This window comes from Bombus vancouverensis, chromosome 3 (genome assembly GCF_051014615.1).
Source record: "Bombus vancouverensis nearcticus chromosome 3, iyBomVanc1_principal, whole genome shotgun sequence".
Taxonomy (NCBI): Eukaryota; Metazoa; Arthropoda; class Insecta; order Hymenoptera; family Apidae; genus Bombus; species Bombus vancouverensis.
This window is the reverse complement of record NC_134913.1, coordinates 14,939,052-14,953,862: the sequence shown is the minus strand read 5'-3', so window position 1 is coordinate 14,953,862 and position 14,811 is coordinate 14,939,052. Positions and strand designations below refer to the sequence as shown.

Sequence of the window (14,811 nt, the reverse complement as noted above, 5' to 3'; positions counted from 1 at the left end):
GCGCTTCTCTTGTCTGCAACCTCGAGGAGCGCGTTCGTGGCCAAACAGAAGGTACCTTGAAGGATTCATTCGTGTAGGGATTACAGCACAACGATCGAGCCGCAAGAGGAACGCGAAGTTCCTACTCGCTGGTACTTGAAATAGTCGAAACAAAAGGGAATGTTAACGATGGGAAGGATAAAAAATGCAGGGAGGAGGAGAGCCAAGTTAGCCGAGGAAGGGATAGAAACCACGTTTTAAAGCCTTCGGGAAGCCGGGCAAGCTCGGCGATTAACGAAGATCAAAGTCTCCGGGAGGCAACGAGATCGCGGGCATATGCGGCCCTTTTTACAGCGCAACAGGGTTGCACACCAGGGCCGAGCACAAAGTGTTGCTTAAATACACGCTCACACACGCGTCAGATGTATAAAACGTAGAGTGGAATGTAAAAGTAGCGTACCGGGCTCGGGTGTCAAAGAGAAGAAGATCTCGTAGGTATTGCCGGGTAGCCGACTACCACGGAACCCGGGTGCCGTGTCTTTTCACCGCACGCTATTCCCTCGTCCCGCCAATCTCCAGCCATCTCCGTTCCAATTTCCCCGGAAAATGTTTTTCCTCGTGCGACGACTCGAAGCCGAGGACGACGATGACATGAAAATTGCAAGGAACTCCCACGGTATAGAAACACCGGGGAAAAATCGAGCCGGCAGCTATCATATCACGCCGACGGATGGATTACGAATCGATATTATGCAAACCCCTTTACGCGTCGTTCTTCGCCAGTTATACGTATCGCGGCTGTATAGAAAGCTGGCCAACCGTGTCGATACCGTATTTATAATACGATCTAAATGATAATATAGTGCGCGTGTCTAATATGAAATAGGAATACACGTGGGATCGTATACGAGGACGAGTAGCTTCGGAGAACTCGATGGTACGTCTGATTCGTTGACCAGAGACCCGTTTCAAGTTGGAGGGATCAGCTGTCTAGAGGGATTACTTTTGGAAATTAGTTATTTATTGGGTCGATACAGGAGTTACGATACAGCCGTGAACACAGGCTGTTCCCATGAAAATTTCAGTTTATTATTGGAACTTACGCGAGGCTCGATCGAAAAGCAAGGCGTCTGATTTTGTTTGATCTCGTTTACCGAATAAGGAACAGAAGGTAACACTCGATCGACGTGGTTTCGGCTGTAGATGAATGATCCTAGGAGGATTCTTGCAGGAAACCGACGCTCGATGTGACTCTCGGAGTCACTTGCTTCCTAAATCGATGCGTCCAGCTCCATGGTCTAAAGTCTAAACGAATCTAAGTTGAAGCATACTTCGTACTCGGTACGTTGTTTCGTCTTCGAATTCGAAGCGAGTGTGAATCCGAAGCTCGTTGCTTCGCAAACTAATCTGACAAGTCCAAACAACTCCACCAACCAAGTCTTGACTTATTCGATCGATTCCAATAAATATCCGTGATCGTTATTATTTTGCGTTAATGCTATATTCGCTCGCCATCGCGCAATTTTAATACACTGAACAAAAAAACGTTATAGATATAGTCGTCGTACGTATAGCGATCGTCCACGTTAAAAGACCAGTTCTACGTAAAATAATCAACAGGCGCAGAAAGTGAAATTGTATATAATTTAGCTTTAAGCTAAAGAATCTTTACATAGTGTGTAATCCGACCAAGCCGATCCGCTGGTCAATAGAAAATGCAGCAAGATGATATAATACTCTGATAACAGAGTAGAAGAACAAGGGAGTAAGATAATGCTCTGCTAAGAGCGTAGTAATGTACCTACTTGTTGTCTATTAATCTCGTAAAGGTTTCGCTACGAATTGATTGTTGAACGTATACTACCCTTTCTTCCTTGTAACTGTGGCGGCACTCGACCACGGAAATTTCCAACGGCGTCGCGACACAAAGCGCTATTACTTTAAAGCGTAAGACTGACAGGCCTAATGTACCCTACATCGATAACCCTACGGTTCTTTCGCCGAATATTCGGAAAAATGCATACGCGAACTTCTAATAAACGCGTGCATAGTGGGGATATCGAGGGGCAACAAAGAAAAGAATCTGTTTGATTTGGAACCAAAAGATTCGTTCTGCCCCGAGCTGCGAAGTGCGAAAGGTTAAGCGAAGCCAACACAATCAGACGGGTTATTGACTCTTGATAGTTCAGTGTTAACCGTTAATCGTGGTTAATCGTTATTTGTTGTTAATTATTAAGAGTTATTGTTGAAAATCAAGAGTATTTCTTGTGGGCATTTTCACTGACGATCACCTCATAACTATAGCGTAAATACGGTTTAATCGCATATTGCAAGCAAGTGGAGAATGTGAATTATAAATTCTAAACCGCAAGGCACGAATTATGAATAAATTAAAAAAAAGGAATAAAGCTAATAGTTTTTCTTTCTTCCGTAATGGAGAAATTTTTCAATGCGTATCCGTGACGCGTGTTACGTCGTTTACGAGAATTCGCCCTGCCAGCAACAAGAAGAACAAAATGTACGATCAAATCGTGCAATACGTTTCGATTTTGCTAAAATGCATTGTTAGTCGTAAGTGTTCGCTGCGAGCCGAGAGGATCGTAGAGCGAGTCAAACGAACAAAGGCGTTCTGGCTGAGTGGAGGGAGAAAGAACTACTCGACGAGACTTCGTTTACATTTAAAAATGTGAGGAAAGATCGGGACGGATGTCGCGTAGGAAGGCACGCGCCTCGTCGCGAGTCGGCCAGATATAGTAGGTTGAAAACGTGCCATTTCCAGACCAGACGACCGTTCCATCGACGAACGCTAAGGAAATCGATTTCCTTTCCACTCGAGACACGCTTCAGACAATCTGCCGCGGAAGAGGCAATTAACGTACCTAACAAACAAAAAAAAAAAAAGAAAAGAAAAAGAAAAGAAAGAGGAGAAAATCACGGTGATGTGGGAAGAAAGCAAAAGAGAGAGAATACGTGGACCGATATTCGAAGACGAATTTGAAAACGACGAGATTCCTTTTATTCTCTGTCGGCACACGTTCGAAACGTCAAACTGGAAGGATTAAATATTAAATGGAAAATAAAGGGTGGAGGGATGGGAGAAAGAGGAGAAAAAAAAGGTCAAAGATCCGTCCATAAAGTTATCCAGCGTCGCGTCCGTTTGAATCCGCGTTTTTAAGTCAACTGACCTGAATCGTTTTAATGAAATTTTACCTTCTATTCGCGTAATTCACGCGAACGCATTCAATGGTGCTGTCGACACGGAAAGACACACGCGGACGCCGGGCCAACTCGAAAACCGTGTACGTAGTCCGAAAAAATATGTTCGGTAGAACGACGACACAGGCCGACTCTATCGGGCTGAAATGGTTCCAACTCGAATCGAAGGAACTTGTCTCGTCCAGGAACTCGGTATGGATTTACGCGTCGCGTCGTTCGAGGACCTTACTACTTCTCCCTCCCTCTCTCTCTCTCTCTCTCTCTCTCTCTCTCTCTCTCTCTCTCTTCCTTTTCCTCTTCCTACTTTCAGTTTCTCTATCTGCTTGTAACTTCAGAGCTACTGCAGAGAACGTTTCAACGAAATCGATTTAACACGAAAGAGGTCCGTCTCCCAGACGGACCGAGGCATTCGTCTTCGAGCTACAATTTCACGACACAGAGAGCCAAGAAGCAAGAAGTTCCCTCGCGCTTCCATCCGATTCCAATTAAGGCGCCTCAAAACGACGTCCCGATGTCGTGAAAACTCGCCGCACACCCCGGCTTCTTAACGGATCCTCGGGTGCTGTCCTCCACCGCCGGCAGCACCACACCAAAACTATCCACCAGCTGCGCATTACGGACAATTCGATTCCCTTCCCTTCCAATCTCTGGCACGCGATCGATTTACGTTCCAAGTCCAGCCACCGCAACCAAAAAACGACTATCCCTTTTTCTACGTTCGCGACTGTTAACGCGTTCGTCCACGCGTACGTAATTCCACGCCATCTCAAGATCTATAGCTTACAACGATCACAGCTTTATTATTTTATTCTTATTACTATTATCTACTGTTATTACATACTTTTCCAAATTATTGATCACGCGGTTACTACGATCGCAAGCCGTAAGATTTACGAAGGTTCGCGGAAAACGTCGGCCGACCTGATGAAACACCTGCCGAACAGAAATCTTCGAAATATTGTTTTATGTCGCACCGTGATACGGGAGAATCTTTGATATCCACCAATTTTAGTAATAGAACCCTGCGGCGTTCAGCTATGGACTGCTGGAAATTGCAGACGGCGTCCAGCTGGGTCTTTCGCAGCGAATTTTCGTACGTACATAGCTGTTGGCTCGTGCTTCGTACGATTTAACTATGTCGTTTAAAGCGTTTCCTCGATGCTGAGTGTAAGATTTCTTAATTTTGCACGAAGAACTTATTTAAAACGCGTTGCAGCTGATATTTGTTTGATCCGTAAAAGCTCGGACTTGAGTCTCGATTAATAACCGTGGAAGTACCACATAAGCGCACGGTAAAGAAAATGAGTAATTTGCTTTTTGACAAGCTGGTTTCTTTCTCGTACCGCGACATACGCGAGCAGATAAGAGTTAATGCATTGGATAATGCATTTTTAAAGCGAAAATGTATTCTCTATCTTCAACTGCGGTATAAGCTCGTTCTCTTCTTCGCAGCGTTTTATATTACTCCGACGCATCAAAAAAGGAATAGGAGAAAAGACAGAGAAAAGAGAAGAACTTTGAACAGCGCCAGTGATCTTCAAATTTTGTGTTTCAACTTCGGTTTCGATATTCACCGGGTAAAACGGTGGAAATTCACGAAACAAGAATTCTTTTGAAATCCTATACAACGATTTTCTGCAACGTGTGAAACGATGGTTACGTTGTAGCTCTGTTTGTGTGAAAAATGTTGCATTCGAAAAAAAAATACGAAAATTCGAAGCGAACGTCGCTTGCTCTTTGATAAAATTCTTGAAATTCAGAACGATCGGAACAAAGAAAGAAGCCGCGACGCTTTTCAATTTACTGTTTCGTCCGTTAGACGCGCGATAAGCGAAGGTTGTATTCGCGCGAGCGACGAGAAAACGCGCGAGTAGGAAGACTCTACTGCCAAATTTGGAAATTAAAATGACCCACGAGATTATAAATTCCATACACGGAAACCGACGTTTCTGCGATACAAGCGCGATAATTAAACGTCACCGATAAATCCACGATAGCGAATGTTTATAATAGAAACGTTGGTTGTCGCGTGGCGTTAGAATCAAGACAACGACACCGTTTTAATTTGATTTGCATTCGTGATTTCGTTGCGTGTAACGTAACATCGCAAGCAATTAATTCGTTGGCGTGCTATTGACAACTCGATTATTTACAGGCAAGTTTCCGCGTATTCCCGAACTGTCAGATTATCTTGTGTTTAACGTGGTCGAGAAACACGGCCACGAACAGCGCGTCGGTAACCGCGGTTAACGTGGCCGCACTCTTGGATATTGTATTACATATTATGTAGCAAAGTGATGGCAAGTAATTAACTCGAAATGATAAAGTAGATTATACCGAGAAACGGAGAGAGGGAGAGAGAGAGAGAGAGAGAAAGAAGGTTTATTTAATATATTACGGTCTATTTAATAAGCTGAATCTTCCGATACCCTCTTGACAAGGAAATCCTTTAATTAAACAATGAGACATTGTCGGATGATCTCTGCGATTGCGTCGAAAGTTCTATTCAAGAGATACGATCAATCGGAAAATAGGCGGAGAAACGGAGAATGTCCAATTCGCGAGATCGAAATAAACGTCGATGTAAAAAATACAACGCGAGTCATTCGATCTAACGATAAACGAAATTTGAATTACGCGTCCCCGGTAAAACTACCAATATCGTTAAACGATACGATGGATTAAAACGTATTATATATACACGTTATATCGCGTTACATATACGATACATTATAGATAAATTACGTAATCGTGCTGCTTCGATTAATTTAGAGACGAACGACGATTTTCGCAGATGAACGAACACAGGATTTACTTTCCGTTCATTGCGTAACTCACGTTTGAGCGCGGCTCTATCACATCGATTTATGACATCCGCATACGTGGGTGCTATATCATATCAGCTGTACCGTCAGCCAAAATCTCGTTGTACAAACTTCGACGTCGGCCAACGGGACTTCCATTATCCGAATTAACAGGGAGACGGCTGTTTGGATAAGAACATTTTCAGATTACGGAACTTTCGATTCCCCCGTCATTCGTGTAACGCCGAATAAAGCAACTCGGCAGGGGGACTGGAATAAAAGAAACAACGAGAAAATAATTCGGTTAGAAGTTTACTCGCCCAAAGGTTGAGAATTCTTTGTTAAAACAATAATAAATAAAGTTGGAACACGGTTAACAGGTAAGTAACATTAACGGTTACTCTATGTATATCCTAAGACTGAAGATCGCAAGTAGAAAGAAAAATAGAGAAGGAAAGACAAGAAAATGATTAGAAATAACAGGATAAGGTAGACAAATAAACGAATAAAACTAATCGTGGTACGATACGTAAGAAACGCGATGAAACGATGCCGCTTGAAAGTTGATTTAGGCCCAGCCTCGAACATAGCAAAAAATTAGATCTGATGGAAAGATCGATGCAAGATCGAACGGTGTTGGCCAATAAGCGGATTCCATAGAACGGATCCCAGTTGGTGTTGTTGAAAATTGTGGATCTTAATCGCCGAAATAAATGTATACGAACACTTGGATTACACTTAGGATTGATATCAAAATAATTTCACATTTATTTAATACGCGATTTACAAGATCTTCGTCGATATACATTTGCACGCGACTCAGCACTCTCTTTGTTTCGCCATCTTCTATACCACACTACTAACGGAATAGTTGCATTCATCTGTTTTACGAAACGCTGTGCACGCAAGTACTCCCATACACACTCACATTCATACGCGTGTCATTACTACGCGGCTAATCCGGTGTACCTCACAAAATTACATATATCTCAATGGGTGTATTTAAAAAGATAGAAGTCTGGGGAACAGTCCAGTTACAAGTTGCACGATCGTTTGCAAAAACCTCGATTCACGAGAACCTCGAAACATCGACGCTAAAGTTGATTATCTGGATCGATTATCGCGCTCTGTACGAGGGTAGCAAATGCTCTAATACGTACTTACGAACAGGGTTGTATATATACCCGGGGGTAAAAATCATAAGGCAAAGAGTTAATCAAACGACATCCGCGGTGAAGCGGTTAAATAACACGTTTCTGTTCCCTTACGAGAATACTTAATATCCTGCGGCACAAGTCCGAACGTAGAGAACGTACCATTATTTGCTCTATTTCATAAACCACGACTTAAAAGGGAATAGAGAAACACAACGATGCGAAATACGATGCAATTAGCGGGAGTGCAGGTATAGCGAGCTTTCACGTGCAAAGGACAGGTAAATTTGGATCGATGGGAGTTCCGCGAAGGAAATTGAAACAGGCCGTGGCCTTGAACGGCCAAGCTTATAATTTTGATTGTAATTTGCTCGGTTGCGTGTCCTTTTCATATTAACTCCGCGTGTGCACACATTAGATGTTTCCGTGTACGCGCACGCTTGGTACCGGCGATGTTTCGTCGCGTTATCTGCCCCACCTCCAAGAAAAATCTTTCTACCCACCCGCGAAGACGAGCTCAACGATCGTCCGCGCGTGATACCTGTCCCATGGATCTTACATTTTTCAGCGTCATCAATTATTTCGATTCTGCTCGATTTTTCCCAACATCGGTCGTCGATACGTACGTCGTTCGTCTCCGCGGTGATCGTTGGCTCGACGCGACGAAAGTCGAATTTTATAAATACGAATCGAACGATAAGTATGCCGTACGCTCGTTTATCGTTTGTGAGACACGAATTTATTACGAAATTGTTGATAACGGGCAGACGATGATATTCTTCTCTGTTATTATGTATATTGGAGTAATGGATTTAAATTGGAATAATAGATTTAAATTGAAGTAATATGAGTAATAAATTCGTCTGACTTGCATTTGTATATGCACTTTAGAAGAATGTTACAAAAATTGTTTAACGCTTTTAAACACTTTAAAACGCGTTTAAAATTGTTCGACCGCGAATCTTATATATTTCACGCTGGCAGCCGCAACAGATTGAAATATACTACGCCATAACGTTTAATTCTTGCAAAATATCGCATTGCATCCGCGCACAGTTTCTGGCAATGTTACCGAAATTATTCGCGTTGTCGACAATTTGTCGGTCCGTGAAATTTATTTTATTTCAATTAATTATTTTAATCATTCTGAAAGATCTAATAACGTGGATGATCGACGACCAACGTTTCAACGTGTTAAAAACTATAAAAGATATAAATTTGTAGCGAAATGAGATAAATGAGTTACTCGTTGACGAGATAGATTTTACACAGAGTTTAATACTAAATCAATACTTAACGTGTTCCTTCGAGAGATCGTCAATGGGCTTAATACCCGACCTAGTAAATTGATCGTCGTCGATAGTTTTCGGACAGTTATCGAATGTGAATGACATCTGTTGTTTTTCGAATTAAGAATTTCCGTGTGTCTGAATCTCAACGTCTTCAAACCCTTCTCATTTGCATCCAGGAAAGCTTGTAATTCCGAGAAGGATTTAAAGAGTTTCATCCTTTGGCTTTCATCGTCCGTCCGCTAATATATTCGAGCAAAAGAACAAAATAACCAATAAAATGTAAATTTACCGCTTTGGGTATTTCAAGTAGAACTAGGCAAACGCGAGTAGGAGATGCAAATAACGATAAGCGAAAGGTAATTTCAAAGAGATCGCACAAATACATACATATGTTATGTATGTTACACATATGTACTATACAGCGTACATACGTTATATCCGGACGGTGGATGTTTATGCAGATTCGTATTTTTCTACATTTAATTCAAAAAATGGAATTTAAACGGAAATTTGCTTCGTCCATTAAAGGTTACAACGAGTACTATACTTTGAATATTTTATATTCTTGAGAATTTTGGATCTTAATAGTCGAAATAATGGTATAGGAACACTAAATTTACATTTGCAATTTATGTTAAAATAGTTATACAGGGTGGTTGGTAACTGGTGGTACAAGCGGAAAGGGGGTGATTCTACGCGAAAAAAGAAGTCAAAAATATAGAATAAAAATTTGTCGTTCGAGGCTTTGTTTTCGAGAAAATCGACTTTGAATTTTCGCTCGGTACGCGTGCACTTTATCGCGTCTCGTTATAACGGATCTCACTGTAGATCGTTGTTTCGATGGATATTATCGCAGTTTAAGTTTGTTTTTGCCATAACGGAAAATTAGGAATACATAATGAAATAATATGAAGTAATCATAAAGTTTATTATTACAAAAATTGCTGAAAATGTTGCCCATTCTGTCGAACACATACTTCTGCACTTCTAATTAAATTTCTATTAACACTTTCTAACGTATTCGATTGTTTTAAAGTATGAAAGGCTACAATAATCTTTTCTTTCAATTGCTCGCAACTTGCGATTTCTTCGGAATAAACAATTGTTTTAATATGGCTCCATAAATAAAAGTCAAGCGGAGTTAAGTCAGGAAAGCGTGGTGGCCAAACTATTGTTCCAGCACGACCGATCCAGCCTTGGTAATGTCGGTTTAAAAAATCTCTCACATGACGACTAAAATGTGTCGGTGCACCGTCTTGTTGAAAAATTAAACTTCCTCTAGTTCTCAGCGGTACATCTTCTAATAATTCCGGTAGTTTGTTTTGTAGGAAATCGAAATATGCTGCTGACGTTACATTTCCTTCGATCCGTTATAACGAGACGCGATAAGGTGCACGCGTACCGAGCGAAAATTCAAAGTCGATTTTCTCGAAAACAAAGCCTCGAACGAAAAATTTTTATTCTATATTTTTGACTTCATTTTTCGCGTAGAATCACCCCCTTTCCGCTTGTATTCGTCGATACATACTTTCACGCGTCTCACATTCTTCCATACCAGACTGTTAACTAGCAGTTTACATTCCTTTGTTTTCGAGGCGCCGCGCACACACATATTCACATACACGTATCACTACTACGCGGTCAATCTAGTCTAGCACATAAAATTATATTACGTGTATTCTTACAACATTACATCTTCCACAAATGCATAAACATGCGCGATGTAATTCTGTCAAATGAAAATATAAATAATGGGAAATTGTAGTGCAAAAATTGCATGTACTAGAAAACTCCCGGATATCGTATCGAATCGTCTCCGCTTTGTAGTTGAATCGATCGAACGAACTGAAATAATTTCGATCGAGACTCGCGACGAGCCAAAGACCAGACGACTCTCGACGAGCGAGAAAATCGCGATACTCTGCAAATAATTTCAGGAGCACTTTACGTCCGTATTGCCAGGAACAAAGCAGAAGTCAGGCTTGAAGAGCATCTTAACTTTCAAGAACGCATTAATGCAGCCCTCTCAGGAATGCTCAGAAATTCCTCTGCAAGCGTATAATGTCGTCGCGAATTAGGACGCGCAAGTGACATCGTTCTCACGAACGAAATGTTTCGCCAGTTTGCAAAGCGATATAAAACTTTGAATCGGCGCGTTTTGTGTCTACGATCGTTCGGAAATCATCTCGCTACCTCTGCTCTTTCTTCCGTTAATCAGCGTTTTACGTCCGTCCGCGAATGTTAAAAATCTCGCCATAACGATTTCGGAAACGATAATCACGCAATATCATAACATACTTTAACTTTGTTACTTGATATTTACTAAATTATATCCAAACGGTGGATTATATTTTGCCGTTTCAAAATTGCAAACCCTGTTTTTTATTCTTATCTTTGATTCTTCTAATTAGCATTGTGCATTCGTGGCGTTATAACATTATAAAACCGACTATGTTTATTTGATTCGTATTAAATTGCACGCGTACGTGCTGTTATGCCAGGTAATATAGTATTATAATTAGACCAGAACAGAACATTCAATGGATGATGGAATATAACGTTGCAGAAGGTAAAGCGTCCGGATAACGGAATGCTCAATGAACGAAATATTCCTGCAGTATGGTACGTACTTGAATAATAAAATATGAACACAAACGCTAACCTTCGCTGTTTCTCTCGTAACTGTAATAATGGCAAGTGTCGATCTCCACTTTTTAATACTAATAATATCCTGCGTAAATATTCTTATTACGTAAAGATACATCGCCGTGCAGGCTAAATTGAAGACATAAAAGATCCATGCAGCTCGCGTCATTCTGTCACGCACCTTTGAGTGCTACTTCGATAAAAAAAAAAAGAAAAAAGAAAGATAAGAACTCGAGTACTTCGGTAATGCTCGAAGTTTATTTATAACGCACAAACTTTTCTTCCACTGCAGTTGCAACGAAACGATTCGCGTAAAAGTTTAGGACCGTAAAATAAAAACGTAATCGGCTTACTCCCGGCAGAGATGCCTTCGTTAGAAAGTATTAAGAATCGTTTCTCTCAAAATGTATCCTAGCCGAGTTTATCGGCGGTGTTCATACTCGTGGAGAAGTGTCGAGTGGCCAAGGGACTAAGAAATTCTACTTCACACTGCCTGCTAGCGAAACGAAACAAGCAATATCCCGGCGAGCAGCCTGCTTTATTTTCTTTACGTTTCTTTCCTTATGAATGTTTACTTCGTTTCTTGCATTTCTTATTCCTATTATCCTGCGTTTAACTTTGTGATCGCGCTTTCGAAAATCTATATTATCAAGCTGAACTTCCAAGCAGAATAACTTTTCCTAACTCCGTCGACGTTATTCGGAAAATATGAATTGCCAAAGGCAGATCTTTAGGGAAATTTATAATTGATCGATCGTGGCGTAAATTTTACTTTCCAACGTTTCACGAAATTTCTACTCGCTATGTGTGAACAGGATCGTATCGTGTACGACGCGGCTAAACCACAATTTACTAGGTTACAGTACGCCAAGTGTTACAAGCTGTGTACCGTTCGAATCACAGGTATTCGAAGAACGTTGATCGACCATCGTTTTCTTTCTCCTGTAATTTCGGTTACCTTTGGCATTATGCTAAACAGTACAGGGTAACCTGTGATTTCCAACAGCTCTATTTTATATTTACGCGCGGGAAAATATATAGCGAAATGTCGATATACATACACCGATCTTCGGTTAAAAATTATCGTAAACGATACTGTTAGAAACCACAGGATATTGGCAATCTCGAAATCCTTCGGTCGATAAGAACGTCAAAGAGAAAGAAAAAGGAAAATTTGCGGAAAAATGTGTCAGCCATTGCGAGTGAGAGTATCGCGCGTCGCGGCGCCGTGGCAAAAACTAAAACAGCCCTCGACTTGATAATTAAGCACTAATTGAGCGAACAGACGTTACCGTAGTCGTCGACGAGTGCTTACGGGCCACGTTCAGCAGATTATTAAACGTAAAGTCGCGCGGAGGCCGAGAGGGTTGGGAGAACAGGTCGCGCACAATAGAAGACAAATTGCGCGGTAAAGCGGCGTTGAATTATTTGACATACAACACTCGACGAACAGGAAACTCCCAGAAAATTATACATTACTTCCGGTATTTCTAGACCAGTCGAAAGGGTTAAGGACTAATAAGATGCTTGTTTGCGCTTCGAGTGGATGCACTCGAATCGCAGCCACCGGCATAATTCAGCGGCAATTTATCCGGAATATAGTCAACCATTAGGTTGCAACAATGTGCTCGCGTGCCACGAAAACTGAAAATGTCAGAAGAACATGACGTCGACGAAGAGATCGAGCCGGCTGGAATAGCGAACGAGGCGTAAAGGAATGGATAACGTGACCCAGAACACGAAATCCAACTACGTACGCTCGGCAAACTAAACTATTATTACGCGATAGATCTATACACGTGTATATTTTAATTCGACACTCGACCGGCTGCAGCACAATTTTGTTCGTTCCCGGTTAGCCGCAATTCCACCCGATAACCATCTTGATAGCGTGCCGTATTTGCCAAAAAAGAAAAAAACGAGAGACTTCTTTTCTGTAAATATCTAATCCGCTGATCGACCCTCTGAATAAAATACGAAACGGCGAACCGTTCTAACTATCAGCTAGCCGGCGAAGGCGTTGACGCTTAATTCCAGAGCTCATCGCAGGTGGAAATAAACGCTGACCTTGCGCGCCTCTTTTCCGAACTATACACGCGAAATCGAACGATCCAGCCAATCCCATGGAAACGAATTATCGGCAACATCGAACTGTTGATCTATCCTCGTAAACATTTCAAGAGATCGTTAGAAACACATCTCAATTATTATCGAATTAGCCTCTGAAATGATCAGAACGAAGATCGTTATTACGTCGTTGTGGTCAGCACGCGACCGAACACGCCGCAAGAATTCGTCAAGGCAAAATTACAAAGATGATCGTAAATGTAAATTATCGACGAATCGACGTTCGAATTTTACGGGACGGTTGAGCGAAAATTTGCAGAGCGAATGACGTTCTTTTTAACGGTATATAAAATCGAATAGATCGACGATTGGTGGAAAAGCCAAGCTGAGACTGAGAGTCGTTGTGCCTTTACGGGACGCGATCTGACGCGATTAGATCGCGTGCCAACGCAGCGTACGTACCGCGAGCTTGAATCTAATATAGCTAATTACACGTGGCAACAAACGCCGATTAGGCTCACTCGATAAAATTCCATTCTTCCGCCGTAAATTCCTTCTCAAGCCACGTCTCGATTTCCCTGTTACGATCGATGTTTCCTCCCGAGCAATTGACGATAAATTTCAACCGTTTGCATCGATTAGCACGTCCTGCTTGTACTCGCTAAATATTCTACGTTCTTTAAACGATCCTCCTGCGATTGAAAATTCAGTACATATTTACTTGCACGTTAAACGACGTATCATCGTCGTTCGATACAAGACGAATCGGCGCGACGTACTACCGACAGCCTAACGACGATAGTCATCGATAGATCGCGATTTACGGGAAATTCGACGTATCTAACGAACGAGTAACAATACCCACGCGAAGAAATACGAAATATCCGAAGCACAATAGCTGATATTTTATAAACGAAACAAATATCTGTGCGTAGAACGTGCGCTTCTTCGGTCGTGTTCGTAAACAATGAATTTCTATAAATATCCACGATCTATCTAATGGTTAAAAATCCTACTTACGTTACTTATCCGAGACCCAGTCGCGGGAATCAGCTGCCTCGCTGGTTTACCAAGACACCTAAAACGAAGGCAAACGATTAAAATGGAGGATAAACGCGAAACGAAAGAGAGAAGGTTAAAAATGAACAGAATGAATCCAGTTAATCCGTAACAAATCCTGCTTTAATCAGAATACCAAGCACGGCAGGACGAACGCGACCAGTCGGTGCGTTCAATCTGCAACGCGTCGGCAACGCCGGAAACAAACGTCACCCTCGGGTCACGTTCCGAGCGAAATGACGACGACGTATAAACGATTACAAGTCGGCTTCCGTGTGCAACTTTTCTCTCTGTTCCGTTCCAGCGAACGAAGTACTTATCGCGTAAAGCTGACGAGCACAAAGAAATTACGACGCGGAAGGCGGCGGATATGGGTGCATAACCGGAGGGTAGGTTCCTCGGTGTAAGCGCACCGGCATCGGTTCATCCCCCTTCTCGTGCTCGAGGACGCGCGATATAACGAGACAACGGAAGAAAGGCGGACACGTTTGCCACTTGAAGAAACCAAGCTGAACAAAAACCGGTCTCTGCCGTGTTTACCTCATGTTCGCTTTCTTCGTTTTCTATGTACGGTGGCTGGCGAAAGTATTCGAA

General features: G+C 41.9%; 1 protein-coding gene across 1 annotated transcript in view; it reads right to left on the bottom strand.

The window, feature by feature from the left end:
- The window catches only part of Hs3st-A (Heparan sulfate 3-O sulfotransferase-A), a 193,365-nt gene that overhangs the window by 156,599 nt on the left and 21,955 nt on the right, over positions 1–14,811 (bottom strand). Inside the window, exon 2 of the mRNA XM_033328559.2 lies at positions 14,179–14,236. The gene's annotated coding sequence lies outside the window, so the exon portion shown is untranslated. The remainder of the gene's footprint in view (positions 1–14,178; positions 14,237–14,811) is intronic.